Consider the following 13,820-nt stretch of genomic DNA (forward strand, 5'->3'; position numbering starts at 1 on the left):
TTCCCTTGTTGTGTGTATGTCTGACCGTCTCTCTGAATGGGGCCCAGAGAGAGTATTAATGCCCAGAGAACCATTAATAACAGTCATGAGTATAGTGAGTTCTAATACAGGCTGCTACCTGTTAATTTAAAGTATAGTTTTTTTTAACCTTATTGATATTTTGAAAACAACTCACTATAGTAGCATCTTGACCATGACTGTTACACAGATAACCCTGAGATCTGTTGTTCTCATTATCTAAAAATTTTCATGCTCTACCGACTTACTTGTGGCAGTGGCGGCTCTTACAGGAGAGTACCATTATCTCCAAGAGGGAAGAAATGATGCAGTTGTCTGCAATTTGCATTTTATGTAAATTTCTCTGTTAATTTTGAATATTCCCAGCCACTCCACCTTATTTATTTTAATTTTATTTGTGTTGGTGTCTCTTGGTAACCTTAGTTTCGGCTCTGGCTACCTGCACCTCACAAACGCCCCTGACCACCCTCTAGCTAGGGACTAGTGTAGCCCATGAAACGTGTATGTCTGCTGAAACCCCCAAATCGACTTCTTTCATTATCACTAGACTCCACTACTATCATCTATCAAAAGAGGAAAACTACCCTGCACTGGAAAACTATCACTTTTGGCACCTTCCAAGACAAATAACTAATATTATATGACAAACTTATATAATATTAATAGTAGAATAGTTAATCAAATGCTTATATATGAAATCTTAAAAAACATCCCGAGACATTTGTGAGAAAAAATTCCCAAAGAAACATCCGCACCAGTAAACTAGTTGGGTTTATTTATGAAATGTGAAAGATTATGCTTAGAGTTCTTAGTAAAACTTTTATTTCTGAAATATGAAGATGATCTCATTTTTTCCATCCTCTTGTAAACTATTCTTATTTGTTTTCATAGAGGAAAATTTGAACCTTTTTCCGTGGAAATTGAAAAATTGAATATTTGACAACTGCGACTTCCACCAATTGTGGTTATGTGAAAATCCGATATAATTAAGATCACTCTCTTTTGAAAATCATTTAAAAAATATGAATTTGTCAATTGCGTCCAAGTTGTTAATCATTTTATATGTTTGTATCAAATTTAGGATTATTTTACATCAAGGCTAAAAACTAGCTGATGAATTTTAAGTGAGAGCATTTCTCACATGAAAGTGTGCATGATCAGCTGATACATAGTAAGAAAATTAAATCAGCATAATATTTGTTGTGTATTTTGTTTATACTGTTTGTTGTGTGTAAATGATCAATACAGATTTCAAAGCAGCCGCTATATTAGCATTAAGAGAATCATTTCAATTAATGCATGTGAATGGTTGTGTTTTTCATCTTTTTTTTTCATGAAGAAGTGCTTACGTAGGAAATTGCAAAGGGTAAAGACGTACCGAAGATACCTTACGATCGAGGTCGAGGTTTAAATCGCGGTCGCTACTCCGATGTCTAGGTCTAGATGGATGAAAAGCGCACATAGTGAGGAAGTCGCAACTTCGCTATAAGTTCTCAGTTTGAGGAAAAGCATTACTGTGACGCGAGTGAACTTATTTCATCAGTGCATAAAAATCACTGCGAAACCACATTTTGAAATTGAAAGGAACAATCAGTTCATAAATAAGGGTGCACGCGAGACGAGACATGAGAAGTGCCAAAATCTCGTCTATTGTTTCGCAAAAATATTTGAGTCTCATCTTCTGTCCATCTCTATCAGTAAATCAAAGACTTGCCTTTTTCAATTTTCTGTGAAGAAATGCCCTCTTTCAGCGACAAATCACTTTCCAGTAAACTAGAAAATAGGCATCTCTCCAGGTTTCGAGGTGGAGGGGTATTAACTTCACCAAATGAAGTTTCATCACTGAAATTCCATTATTCGACGTTGCCTCCCTATAAATACGTATCTGTCTTTACAGGTATTTCTTTTACCTTATATCAGTAACGAATTTAGAAGATATCCTTTTTTATTAATCTAGAATTGGGATGGAGGGCGTGAAGTTTTTAAGCGTAAATATGATTAACGCAAGCTTTTTTTTTCTTTAGAAATTCCGGAATTTAGGAACTTCAGCCCGAAAGCACCCTCCCTGTAACCGCCACTACCTTACATAATCATAAGCTACAGTATAATTCTCAAATAAATATGAATAACTTATCTGTCATTCTCATTTGAGTTGCTATTTTCTTCCATTCTCTATTTAAAACGTGCCTATTATGATGTTGTTTTGCCTCTTATCCCATATTGCTAGAATATTTCTCATAACTAACTAACTAACTCTATGGCCTATGGAGCCCGGAGGTTCAATGCAGCGTTCACAAAAACTCTCCACTGACTTCTATCTTTAGCCAATTGGATCCAGTTTCTACTTTGTATTTCAATCTCTGCGAGATCCATCTTAATATTGTCCTCCTATCTGCTCCTAGGTCTTCCTAATGGTCGTTTTCCGATTGGTCTTCCAGTCACGACTTTGAAAACGTTTCTACTTTCTTCCATTCTAGCTACATGGACTGCCAACCTAAGCCTTCTAGACTTGACAACCCTAACAATGTTGGGTAAACCGTATAAATTATGTAGTTCATATTTATGAAGTTTCCGCCATTCCCCATTCCCGTTCCTCTTGGATCTATTCTTCTCAGGATCTCGTTCTTAAATACTTTCAGTCTATGTTCTTCCCTCAGAGTAAGCGATCATGTTTCGAAACCATACAGAACAACAGGCATGATTATCGTTTTATGTACTTTTAGCTTCAGATTCCTCGACAGAACTCTCGACGACAAGAGATTTTGAACCGAATAGTAACACGAATTCCCTGCTTTTAGTCGACGTTTAATTTCTTCGTGAATATGATTTTCGTCTATTAATATTGATCCTTAATATTTGAAAGTATCCACTTTATCAAAAGTATTATTTAATATTTTAACGCATCCACAATTTGCCGTATTACGGTCCCGACGCACTTCCATGTATTTAGTTTTCTCTGCATTTACTTCTAAACCCATGTCCCTGCAGGCGTTTAATAAGATCTCTGCATTTCTTCTACTAATATATCTTTCATAATCAAATTTAAAGTGCAGCAAATCCTCTTGAGCATAGATACACACAATCCTCTGCAGACGAAATTCTGAACAAATGAAGATTTTATTCTGTGCAGCGCTTTAGGGAGAACGAATGAGAACACGAGCATTGGCGGATTAAACCAAGCGTCTTGGGGGGGGGGAACTTCTTTGTTGTGGAGTGAGACTGTGTTCCCCGAAATTATCCCCCCCAAAAAAGAAAGGTAAAACGGATTTAGGAAAAGAGGGTATAAGATATAATTGCTACGGAATTTTCACCACAATGCCCCCTTCCCAGAAAAGATATTCTGTCTACATGAGTGGTCGTGGCTATTCTTTACTAAATATTTCGCTATAAAAAATATCAGGTTAAACATTTCTTAGAACGCTCATAATATTTCTGTATTTTCGTAAAATGAATTAAACAAAAGGACAAGAAAACTTGCGACAATTTACAACGCAAAACGTGCTTTTCGGCGAATACCACCCAAGACGTAGGTCGATGTAATATTGTCGCGATCTACGACAATGTCCCTATGGCATTCAAAAGTGCTAGTCCATTCAGCCGTTTTTCACCAGAACGATATCGCAATCACGTTTTCAGTCGGTGCAGTGTGGATTAAGATCGTTCTGCACTGGCCATGCTCGAATGCAAGGTTACAAGTATGTGCAGTAATTTTTGAATAGTTACGTGAAGATCTTCGTCGCTGGTGGACAAGGCCTCTAACGCAGTCAGTGATAGAGTTTCACCTTCTTTTTTAATTCTCTTCTACTTAGAAGTGCAGATTGCAAATTCAGAACTAAGGAGGGAAAACAGCATTTTTTTTCTTCAGTTCCGATAGTTTTGTAAAATCTTTCTGCTAGAACGCGCAGGTGTCGCTCAGAGTTTTGTTAATTGCGCGTGTTGGCAATAGAATGTTGAGTCCGTATACATTTAAAGCTTCCAGCGCAAGACTCGTTTTGAGATCTTCTAGAACCGACTCTATCAACGGAATGTAGACAGTTTTTCAGTAGTAAGATGTCGTGTCATCTGCCGGGAAGTTCGTATGATGTGTTTGTCTTTGGGTGAGATGAGAAGTTCGAATCTGCACGTCGACACTGGCAGCCATTCTGGATATTGCTTCGAAAATTGCCTTGAATTCTTCTTTGCTATTTAAACGCTTCTTGTTTAATGCTGCGATAGTGTCTTGAATGACATCTGACGCTGCATTCATGTCTAAATCTGTCTTCTGCAAAAGTCGATTAAGGGGATTATCGTGAGAACATCCTGATGACAAGTAATAGTTACGATAAACTCGCTGTCGTGCATGGCAGAAGAAAGTGCCCGTGCTTTGGCTGCTGTATCTAATTCGGGCTACTTGGAATACAGTGTAGAGCCTCACTAATTTCTTGAAATTTCACGTGAAATTGTAACACCATGTCGTTCCGTTCAACCCATCTCGTTTCACATAATGTCTCCAACTGGCCACCAACCTTAAGCTTAAGGACAGTATTACGTTTTGACGATGTGGGGAAAAACGCAATGATCTCTCATTTTTCCCAGACAGTTCCTCACGCACTGTACTGACGACAGCCTGAAGATGGACAAGTTGAGGCTGTGACTGCAATATGGACAGTGCAGCGAGTTTGAAGGTTCCTCTCGATCTCCTGCACTGCCCCGCGACTTTGAGAGTTCATGACGGTGCAACCATCTGGATCAACACCAACGCAGTTTTTCGGGACGAGTGAGAAGTCTTGTATAGCAAAGATAGAACAATTTCTCCAATTTTCCCTCCAGTCAGTGAGAGTTTGTGTTGTTCTGCGTCTTCGGATTCCTAGTCAAACCAATGTTCTCACGTTTCAACTCTGCTGATCAATGAAACCGAAGCAGTCTTCTCTTATTTCACCCATGTGTTCGTACCTTACAACCAATGACAGCTGAGATGTGTGCGAAACGTCCGTAGTCTCATCAAACATAATAGAATAAAACTGACCCTCCCGCACTCGATCGACAATATTATAGACGTGATTTCTCATCCACAACCCTCAATGAGGGCATTTTGTGTGGTTTTATTGGCAAAAATTGTTCTTTTCGATGCTTTCTTCCAGTGATTCTTTAAGACATCGTTGCCACAAGTCATTTTAAATTTGCCCAATTCTCGAAAATTGCCCTCGTTGAACTTAGTTTCTACACCGTCACCATCTGAGGTCCAATTATCCGTACAAGCATCGTCCCTGTGACCTTGAAAAGCAATGCCTTACCTTCCAAAGAATATCACATTCTCCAACATTAATTTCAGTTTGTCGCGAGTTTGCATGATTTGTCTTCTTGACGAGTTGATTTGATTCTCGACTGATTTCACTGGCTCCCAGTAGTTTTTCAGAAACGCTTTCCCGACCTAAACAGCGTTAATGTGATATTGTGCCTTGTTGTGAGTTTCTAAAATACCGTAGAAAGTAACGAATTTCTTCAAAGGTTTAGTCACAAGAGTTTGGAGAGACATGTTTCTTCAATAGCCCCCAACCAAAACCGTTGCAAAAAGTGAGCAATATTTACAAAAAAGACGCCTCTCATGGGAAAGAACAAGCCATGGATAGTTTTCCAGATGTTCTGGCCTCAAGTAACATCGTTCTTCTTTCTGAGATTTATCTCATATAATGACTCGAGTTATCGTAAGCGTAAACGCGGCATGCTGGACGGGGACTATTTTTAAATAGAATTTAAAGAACTAACCCGCTTTTGAAATAACCGGGCCGCGGTGGCTCAGTGGTAGAGCGTTCACCTCTGGTGCGTGGGGTCCCGGTTTCAAACCCTGCTCCCGCCAAGTGAACTTTGTGGTGGACAAATACCGTGTGTATGTGTTACCTCGGGGTTCTCCCGTTTCCTTCCACTTTCTTCATTTCACTATTTCATTCATTGCTCATCATCACCGTCTCCTCTAACCTAGCCGGCATTCATGTGGGACGTAAAGCTTAAAAATTTCTTTCTTTCTTTTCTTTTTCTTTCTTTCTTTTTCTTTTTTCTTTTTCTTTCTTTCTTTTTTTTGGAAATAGGACAAGAATTATCCCAAACTTTCGTTCCTGTGGCGGTAAACTACAAGCGACAGTGTGTATAATTTTAATATTTTGGAGGGCTGTTAGGGGGCGATCGCCCACTTCGAGTCCCCTTTAATCAACCCCTGAACAAGAGCTACAGCGATGCTTCTATTGAACATCGATGTAAAAACAAACTCGGTTGTTTATCGTCGCCACCACTAATTCACCATCGCGGTCGACCTCTATATCGCGATGTAGCGTACATCTTCGGCATGCATTTACTCATTTCGGCATGCATTTGAATCCATATGTTTGTGCCATTATCGAGGTAGCGAACATGGCTTAAACCTCGACCTCGATCGCGAGTTATCTTCGGTATGTCTTTACTCTTAGGCTTCGTTTGTGAATATAGTAGTGGTAATGAAATACGATTGACAATTCAAATGTGTGCAACTTTTGCTTTTTGAAACCATAGGACGTGGATAAAGGCTGGTTATTCATACATGGTGAAGCTCCTGCTAATAAAAAGGTAGAATAATATTGGATCATTTTCTACATCAGTGACTAGAAAACGAAGATACTCATGTTGATATATCGAGTTACTATCAGCACAGACATAAGACTAATATTGTAATAGGATTGAATAATAAAATAAATATATGCTTGATAGATCTAGAGTTACCAACCGTCCAGAAGTTTCTTTCGGACTATCAGGAATTGACATGTATCTGTCCGAAAAAATCAAACCTTCTATCCGAACAGTACAATATCCGGAATTTCTTTTCAATGACATATTTTTAAGTACAAGAAAGGAAAGGAATAGAAGTCCTTACTCAGATATAGAGCTCACAGGGGATAAAAATACAACTCAAAGGTAAAAATGTGAGAGTGTCCACTTAGGTCCCATTTTTAAATGTACGTAATTTAACTAAACTTGAGTCTCTTATAATTTTGTTTGTCATAGTGTTGTGTAATATCTTTCTAATATGTAATATGTAAAATATTCCTCTAATTCTGCACTGTACGGATCATAGTTAGGCAGTTATGAGTCACAACGATGTCTTCCGAAATTTCATCTGCGGGAATTGGTAACCCTAATATAGACCCCCATCCCAGGGTTCAAGACTTAATGTTCTGCCTAGTGTTGTAAAGGGCTGGAAAAAATCCAGAAATTTTGGATAAAAAATCAGTTTTTTATCGTTTTTCCCCCGAGCTTGAAAAACAAAACCGGAAAAATTTGGTAAAATTGAAATTTTCGAATATTTTACTACATTATGCTTTTAAAATGAAAATTATTTCGTATTTATTAATTTACAGTTAAGATCATTGTGTAGTTATGTTTCTTGTATTAGAATAGGGAAACTTTGTGGCAACAAATATATTTGGATCATTCCTTTAAAATTAGCACCGCGATAGAATGGAATTATAGCTACAAAAGATACTAAAATATAATCCTAGTTAGATTAATTAATATAGACGCATTTAAATTATCTTAAGTAATCTTACAAAGTTACCGTTTTATGGCAGAAAGTGTTAAAATAACAGGGCCAGAATTATTTTAGTTAATAACATTATGGTAAAAAAATCATATATATATATATATATATATATATATATATATATATATATATATAATATATATATATATATATATATATATATTTTTTTTTATGGAAATACGTATTTTCCTTGTGCTGTGTAAAATTTTCCGAAATTTAAAACCCATTAGAAAATTTTTTTGTTCTAAAATGTTGGCAGAACCCGGAAAATATAATTTAAAAACTATTTCTTCGCCTAATGCTAATCTTTTTTGCTTAACGTGTCTGCAGCATATATACAACATATTTCGTTAGCAGGTAAAATAAAGCAAAAGATCTTAATTTTAATTGTTAGTTTTTTTGATTTCTGATAAAATCCCTCTTTATTATTTGTATATTTTTCGAACAACTCAAAAAGAGAGATGATCTTATTTACATGTACACACATAGGGGTCTACACCGCACAAGTGCGTAAATTTGAGTAGCGACAAATATATTAAAGAATTTAACACGTGAAATTTACGTTCGTTATTATTAAAGACTAGCAGAATACCGTTCTTCGCACGGGAAAAATTCATTAAATTTTGGGTATAAAGGGCACCAAAACCGTCACCAATGCACTTAGGGATCCCAAAAACTATGAATTCGACACTAGTATCAATCATGTACAATTACTTTTACATGTCACCCTCAGGGGTGCCCACAAGGGGGGGGCTATGACGCAAACTGCGCCATTGAAATATTTGGGGGGTTAAAATCTATATAAATATGTTTGACGGGGGGGGGTAAAATTAATCGAAAAGTTTTTTTTTCATGGAAGAATACCTATGGATAGACAATTGCGGGGGGGTGCGTCATGGACATAAGGGGGGGCACCACTGGTCACTCTCACCCTTTAGAAGTACTAATGGGGGCTGAATTTGGATATAAACGGCATCGGAAGTGTCACTGTTGATCTCTGCCATCCCGAAAACTATGGATTGGACACAAATATCGGCCATTTTCGATCATTTTATATATTCACCCCTTCTCCCTCTCCCAAGTTACGGCGCTGAATTTTGATTTAAACAGCATCGGAAGTGTTGATGTTCATCTCAGGACCCCAAAAACCATCGATTTGGCACTAATATCGGTCGTTTTCAGCCATTTTATATCTCTTTCTACCCAAGTTGCGGGCCTGAATTTGGATTTTATCGGCATCGGAAATGTCACTGTTGATCTCAGCCACTCCGAAAACTAAGGATTCCACAATAATATGTCATTTTCGAACATTTATTTATATATTAACCCTCCCCCTTCCTAAAGTTTCAGTGTAGAAATTGGATTTACACTGCATCGGAAATGTCACTGTTCATCTCAGCAGTCTTGAAAACTATGTATTTGACACTAATATCGGCCATATCATTTCGATCATTTCAGATATCTCCCCTTACCTCTCCCCTAAGTTTGCAGGCCTGAATTTTTATTTAAACAGCATTTGAATTGTCATTCTTCATCTCAGCAACCCCGAAAACTATGGATTTGACACTAATATCTGTCATCTTGCATCATTTTATATATCTCCACTTCTCTTCTTTCAAGTTGCAGTGCTGAATTTGAATTTAAGCTTCATCGCAAATGTCACTGTTCATCTCAGCAGCCCAGAAAACAATAGATTCTACACTATGATCGGTTATTTTCAATATATTTCCGCACTTCCTTCCTCCAAGTTGCACCTTCAAAGTGAAATGGTAAAATCCATCCCAGGCCCGAAAACCTCGTCTATCTTGAAAATTTTTATCGAGATCAGTCTGGTGGTTCAAGAGTTGTTAAGTTACAAATATAGTCACTTTTATTTTTACATATAGAGATAATTTGTCGCACTAGAAAACAGGCATTTGTTTACATACAAAATTTTGTACATAAAGTTTATATTAAAGTCTGTATTTGAATATTAAATAATAGTAATTATATGTTTTAGAGCATGAGTATTAGTGAAATTTGCCTGCTGCTCTTTCTTTTAAGTAGTAATTTCGTTAAAATTAACATAATTTTACCAGATCAAAGAGCACATTAAGAATTCAGTTTCATTCAAGAGACCTATTTGTTGCAGCAGAAACGCTTCATAATGGCAGATGTGTATGCAATCGTAATAGTTCTCTAATTAATGCACAACCAGAAGTAAATGACTAAAAGGCACATAAAGGAAATGAGTGCATACTATTAATTTTCAAGAATAATTAAAAGAGTTTTATTTTCGAATGCTTCTTTTTTAAGTATTCACAATATTGAAATTTCTCAACTTATATTTTTCACGCGTTCGAAAAGAAAAAAACTGTTCCATTGCTAATAAAACTAACCTAATAGAGAGAATTTTGTTATTTTCCCAATTTTTCCAAATTTTCCGAAAAGAAATCGCATTTTTTTACCAGCAGGTTCAAAATTTCCGGAAATTTTACAACACTAGTTCTGCCTGTAATCGGAAGCAGAAAACACGCATATATTGTTTATCAGAATGGAACTTAACCTAAAAGGAATCAAGAGAAAGAAACAATAGCATACAGATGGATGAGAGGATTCAGGGAATCATTCACAAGTACAAAGTTACTGGTAATCTCCCAAAATCCCTGAGAGCTTTTGCACATGTTCTCAAAAGCTGGATTAATACACAATCTCAGATGAAACAAACAACGCATTTAAAGCGATACCTCATTCTTCGTACTAGATAAATAAATGTTTAAAATAAGACAAGAAAGTGAAAATTAACACTTACATTAAAAACATAACAAAATAGTTGGGTATCATCTCGGAATTCCATCTAGATTGGCAAGATTGCCAGTCTTAAACCTAGAAAAATGAGGGAAAAATCTGTATTTTATCATTAATGTTGCTATAATAATAATAATAATAGTAGTAGTAATAATAATAATAATAATAATAATAATAATAATAATAATAATAATAATAATAATAATAATAATAATAATAATAATAAATTCATTTCAAACGATTCAGACATTTTTTCATGATTCAATACCACACAATATCACTTTTATTATTATACACTAGATATAAGGATAATATATATATTTGTTACAATGGACTATGGTCTATAACATATGATATCATTTTCTTTCATAGCCAGGTCTGCCCATTACAAACAAAAAATATGTAAACATAAAAATATATAAAGAATTACAAACATCAAAGTACCAAAGTACATTGTCGGATCTCTTTGGGGGGCGGCCCCTCTGCCCCCTTCACCAAAGGCCACTGTTCTGTGTTATGTCATTTTGAACAGTTAGTTAGTGCATTACGTTTACGTAATTCTTTATTAAATTAAAACGAACTTGTGAATTGAATCTTATAATGATTAACCATATTTACGTTAAATATATTCTTGGATTAATGTTTCGAAACTCGTGATTATTTGTATTTTCGTTGTTTAGTTGTTTTTAGCTAAAAAATCAAGGAATATGGTACTAGTTCTACCAAACATCAGATTTCGATCAAACTTGGCATGGTGATATACCTTGAACTGCTATGCAGGCGTGTGAATTATTATTTTGCCAAGATTAGTGTTCCCTAATTATGGATGGTAAAATTCTGAGTCATATTTGAAAAATAAAAGTAACTGATACGATTGAGATCACAGTGAGAAAATAGTTGTAGGTGGCGTACTTTAAAAAGTAGGTTTCATGCGTAGTTTTTGGACATATAACTGAAAACGCATGTTTTATAATACTTTCCGTATAAATGTTCCATCTATAGGGGAAAGTCGGACAAAACCGGGATTCAAAATGTTTTTGCTTGTTCCTCAGCATCTATATGGATAGTATAGTTTGAATTAGTTTTGAAATGCTAAACAGATTTGTTATTGACACAAAAATGTTTATTTCAGTGGAAAAAGCTGGTAAAGTTCGAGAGCAAAAACATTTTTTAAAGGGTATGCACAAATCCGGTTTTGTCCGACCAGGTCAAACAAAACCGGGTACAAAAAACTTTTCTTTTAGAAGGAAAATATGTAATTACTCCAAGAACTAGTACAGTAAGAATCAATACAACTGAAAAAATATGAGAGCTGAAAAAGTATGGAAAATATAGAGGGCTAGACTATATTAGACCAATAACATAAAAAAAAAAATAACTTTAGGTCACGATTTTGTTAAATCTAAGAACAAAAATCACAAATAAAAGTTTCATCATATTCGTCCACATTGCTATAAGGTTCGTATGCCCATCCTTTACAGTTAAGACACTGTATCTAACCTTCTCAGATTTACACTGTACTACCCGGTTCTGTCTGACTGTTGATGTCCCGGTTTTATCCTACTACGCCATTATTCAGAACTACAAGCCTAGCACCTCTCAAAGAACACAAACATCCTGATGCAAGACACGAAATAACAGCAAGAAGAGTTATTATTATATGTTGTATACTTACATAAGTCAATCTCCCAGTGGTTAGGAACAGCAGTATATTATCGACGGGAGACAAATCAAAATTTTTCTTCTACACAAATTCTTCAACACATCGCCAATAACAAAGGAGCCACTTACTCAGCTTTTTCTTAAACTAAGAATGACATGGCGGCTGTTTGCAGCTAATTCCATGCGTTAACCTACAGATAGTGACACTAATATAGCTAGAAAATACAGGTCCCGGTTTTATCCACCTACCCGGTTTTATCCGACTTTCCCCTACGTATTTTCCGTATGAAACAATATAGACGGGAAGAATCTCACATACAAATGGACGTATATAACATATAGCTTAGGAATGTAACATAAGTATATCCATGTGATGTACGGAAAATTGTTAGATGTCAGACATCCTGCAACGGCATGATGTAACATCTAACGGCAATGTGTATGTAGTATATGGATAACGTATGCTCCATACTGATTTCTGTAGTAAGCAAGAGGATTCCGTATATTTGTACAATATACAGCTGTCCGGAGAACGGATTATTCTCAGTGCAGTCTTGGTATAGTAGTGAACCTTGATCTGCTTTGTAAGCGAGGAAAGCCATGGTGTGCACGTTGTCAGTTTCCGAGTGATAATCCGTCAAATTCTGAGTCCCAGTTTCAAAAACACACCGAATTCGTTTGTTTGAGATCAAACTTGGCATTGTAGTAGACCTTGACCTGCTATACACTCATGTGAATATTATATTCTGTAGAATTTCGGTTCCCAAGTTATGGGAGGTCAAATTTTGAGTCATAGTTTCAAACCTATCAGGATTAAAACTTGGCATGGCTTTTGTTAAACTTAATCTTAATCTGTCACATAAGGGTGAGAAATAGTGTGTTGTATAATCCTTAGGATTCCGAGATACAAATGGTCAAATATGAGACAAATTTTAGGAAACAAAATCATATACTGAACTCATCTAACTAGGATCTAATTTGGCTAAGTGATAGAGTTTGACCTACTATACAAACACATGAAATATTAGCTTGTGTAATCTTTGGTTCCTGGCATATCTACATAAAATTGAGATTCTAAATCAATTCATTCCTGATCATAAAAAATGTAACAAAGTTCGTTTAAAAAGCAATTATAGATAAGTCTTGTACAGAAGAAAACAACAAATACTTTTTAGATAGTAATTCAAGATCAGTCTTGTACAGACGAAAACAATAAATACTGTTTAAATCTTCTTCTTTCTCACCTCAACCATAGTTTGGTGGGCAACATGGAAATTTTAAAACTTTTCTCTCCTTGAGAGAGCGGTTTTATACTTTGATAAGGTGTCTCTTCTTCATAACTGCATCTAGATATTCTATCCTTGGTCTTCCTCTTCCTGGTTTTCCTTCTGCCCCTCTATGAATACGGTGATCCAATCGGAGTGCCGAATAAGATGGCCAAGCATGCTGTTGCTTCTTTTTCGTATTGTCTTCATGATCTGTCGCCCTTCATTAGCTTCTTTTAGTACGTCTTCGTTCCTCTTCCTTTCAGTCCATGATATGCACAACATTCTGCGCTAACATCACATTTCAAATGCTTCCAGCTTGAATATTTCAACTTTTCTCAATATCCACTGTTTAAGCGGCTACTATAAATCAGTCTCGTACAGAATAAAACAATAATACTCTTTAAATAGCAATTAGAGATCAGTTTTGTACAGAAGAAAATAATAAATACTGTTCAGATTGCAATTAAAGATCAGTCTTGGACAGAAAAGCATATAGAGAACGATTTTCCCGACTATGCATGTTTCACTTGTAAATATAA

This window comes from Thermobia domestica, chromosome 12, assembly GCF_964235325.1.
Source record: "Thermobia domestica chromosome 12, izTheDome1.hap1.1, whole genome shotgun sequence".
Classification (NCBI taxonomy): Eukaryota; Metazoa; Arthropoda; class Insecta; order Zygentoma; family Lepismatidae; genus Thermobia; species Thermobia domestica.